The sequence below is a fragment of the Amblyomma americanum genome, chromosome 1 (genome assembly GCF_052857255.1).
Source record: "Amblyomma americanum isolate KBUSLIRL-KWMA chromosome 1, ASM5285725v1, whole genome shotgun sequence".
NCBI classification, from domain to species: Eukaryota; Metazoa; Arthropoda; class Arachnida; order Ixodida; family Ixodidae; genus Amblyomma; species Amblyomma americanum.
Window position 1 is genome coordinate 471,983,032 of NC_135497.1, and position 3,442 is coordinate 471,986,473.

General features: G+C 39.6%; 1 long non-coding RNA gene across 1 annotated transcript; it reads left to right on the forward strand.

Moving 5' to 3' along the window:
• Nucleotides 1-221: 221 nt before the first annotated feature.
• On the forward strand, nucleotides 222-2,633 carry LOC144104678 (uncharacterized). Its single transcript, XR_013308610.1, has 2 exons — nucleotides 222-309; nucleotides 2,298-2,633. It is a non-coding gene; the product is annotated as an uncharacterized LOC144104678 (long non-coding RNA).
• Nucleotides 2,634-3,442: the final 809 nt, after the last annotated feature.

A 3,442-nucleotide genomic window follows, 5' to 3' on the forward strand; every position in this document is an offset into this window, starting at 1 on the left:
CATTGAAGGGGAGGGGAAAACAAAAAGGTGTCTTGCAAATTATTATACAGATGGTCTGTACACACAAACGCTTTCCTGCGGTCACTGTATATCATGATAACATTGAGACCTAAATCTGTGTTTGTATTTTTGAGCAGTGCACACATATGCAAAGGGCTCTGCATGTAAAGCATGCCTTTTTTTCTTTCCCTACAGGTAGTTGTTTGACATAAATCCGCCGAATGGAAGCAGGCAGGAAGATGTGAAACGTTCCAGGACATCTGTGCCATCAAAAATATGAACCTTGTAAGCAAACTAGGGCTTCAAGTTGTAAGTCGACGTTTTACTTTGTGATGCTTTCAATTTGTGCTTAAATGTTTGTAATGCGTGGAATTAACGCTTGTCTTGACCATTAGACACATTCACTTTCTATACAGCATAAGGTACTTCTCTGGGGAAAATTATACATCTGCACATCTCTGTTAATAGGTTTTTTTTATATGGCACTTAAAAGAGATCATCTCTTTACAATATTTATTAGGCTTTTGCACAAGGTATCCTTTGTCGGCTTGCCGCACGATATACTTTGCTGGATACAAAATTATTTGACAGGACGCAGCCAAAATGTCTTGATTAATGGATCCCAATCGAAAGACGCTTCCGTGCTTTCAGGTGTGCCCCAGAGGTCAGTGATCGGCCCACTGCTGTTTCTTATCTACGTAAATGACATTGGCTACGGTATAACCTCCAAAATTAGATTGTACGCTGATGATTGAGTCCTGTACCGAGGAATAAAACATGATTCGGACAGGATAGAACTTCAAAAAGATTTCAACTGTATTTCATCCTGGTGTCGCTCCTGGCTTATGAATCTAATGTGTCTAAATGTAAGCACGTTCGTTTTACCCGAAAGCTTAAACCTATCAATACACAATACTATTTAGGCACTAAATGATATCGCAAGTAAGCCAGGCAAAATACCTAGGAGTAACATTTAGCTCCGATTTGACATGGAACCGCCATGTAGACACTTTAACTCTGAAGGCTGCCAGCTCTTTAAATTTTATCAGACGAAACTCTAAATATGCTCCACAAGATGTGAAAAAACTGCTCTACGTAGCAAATATCCACTCAGTCGTAGAATATGGTTGTGTCATATGGGACCCGTATACGCAAGTTCATAACAACAGATTGGAAAAAAAATCAGAACTGAGCCGCCCGTTTTGTATCTCTCAACTATTCGCATTGTAGCAGTATCACTGACATCACAAGTAGCTTAGAATTGCCTCTTCTATCCTCACGTCGGGAATTTTTTCGACTCGTGTTTTTACGATGCATATTTCATTGTCGCACCGTACTGAACAAGGATGCCTATCTTTTACACGTATGTACATTTCCCAGCGTCGAGATCACCCGCTTAAGATTAAAGAAGTATCAGCGTGTACTTCAGTTTTTGCACATTAATTTTTTCCACCAACAATCAGTGCATGGAATAATCTTCCCCGCGACATAGCTGTGGCTACACCCGATTCAGAATTTTCTGTTGCGCTAAAGGATGCTGTGGTTTAACACTGATTTCCGTGGTCTGTATATGTAGACTTTGTGTCTGTTATAATGTCGGGGTCTTATGCCTGCATGGTGGGGGGATCATTCGTTAACTTTACCACGTTTTAAACAGCAAATATTTAGTGCGTGCGGCGACATTACTATGTACTTTCATTTATTTCACAATGTACATTTACGCTCATATTTTGCCGCATGCTCTTGCTATGTCCTATCGGAGTGCTTGCATTATTCTCTATTAAAGTTTCACTTGTTTATGTATTTGTTTCCTCGGCACTAATGTATGAAGAATACTGTGGTACACCCCTCTACTGTAATGCCCCTGCGGGCGAATGTAGGAACACGTATAAATAAATAAATAAATAAACAAATAAATGTAAAGGGCCACCCAAAGAGTTGTTTTGGGCTTTCTGTGGACTTCTTTTGTAGAGGAGTTTATATCTGCATATGTTTGTAAATGAGGCATGTTCTATACCTTCAATTTGTAAAAAAAATATTAGGTATTTCTCTTTAGCACTTGCGGAGTTGGCTTCAACTAGTAGTCTGCACAACCGTGTTGCCTACTGAAAATTTAGAGCAGTATTTTTCTTTGCGCAACCAACTGTTGCATACATTTGTGCATATTTTAAGTGAAAACTCAGCTCTATTGTCTGTCAGTCATGGCATACTAAAGAAAACAGCAGATTTGCTTTTTCAAAGCAACTTGCACTGCACTGCTGATTGCATAATTGACTGTGCATGTTTTTGTTTTGCAGGGAACAGAATGAACCCATGTGGCGTACAAAAGTCGGACGCAACTCAAGAACACAGCAGCAAATACCCCTAATATGAGTCTCTCCAGCCAATAGCGTAGGTCAATAGTCATGACGTCATGGTTCATCCCATTTAGAAAATTAGCCACGACATCATGAGAACCAGCCGACACCGCTGGATGAAGGGCGTCTTATGAGGAGCATTCACCACTGCATTCTTCAGTTGTATGCAACAACAGCAGAAGAGGCAAAAAAGCGGTGCAGGACTGAACCAATGTTGTGCTTTTTCTGAACATTTCATCATGGCTGCTGTAGCAAATATATACTTTGTGTGCACCATGTACAGCGTTTTTAATTTTTGCAACACACAACACACCTTTTTATGAATACATGTGCATTCCATTCCATACAGAGGGATTCGGAATAGTTCAGCTCCTGAAGTGTTTATATGGAATGGCAGGAATAAAACACTGGTTTTGAATTTCTGGAACTGTCGAAAACACGAAATGAACTACACGTTTTATAATTACGGGGTGACCATGCATGAATAAAGTACTGTCATTATAGAAATTACGGAAGAGTTCATTTAAAAAATTGATAGCTCCGTATTATGTTTTATGAAGCGTGCATTAGTTTTATGGCATTTCTCCATATTCATTTTACATAGCCTGCATTATTTGTACGACACCTTTCCGTTTTACTTTCTACGGAAAGCCAATCTTTTTACAGCACATACAGTTTAAAGATAACGGAAAGACTCCGGCAACAATTTACCAGTACCTTTTGCCATAAATAGGAACAATTTTTTTTACAGTGTAGATGACGCTGCATGTATCTTAGAACGAATGTTTCCGAAACGAAATGCACTCATATGTTTGTATTTTGTCTTCTCCACGTTTGCTGAGCACCCCCATCTAGCACCCCGATCTAAACACTTGAAGCTCTCATAGCTAACGCTCTTAAGTCCAACACTGATGCAGTGTTGGCGGAGAATTTTTTTAGCGGCAGTGATGTGGTGCTCATAAAATAGCAAAAAAAAATACATTACGACGTCGTTCATTGCCTTCACTGAAAATTTCATGACGGTGACACGAAAATGTCGCTAAATATAGACAACAGCGTATGCCGACGTTTGCAGTACTGGTGAA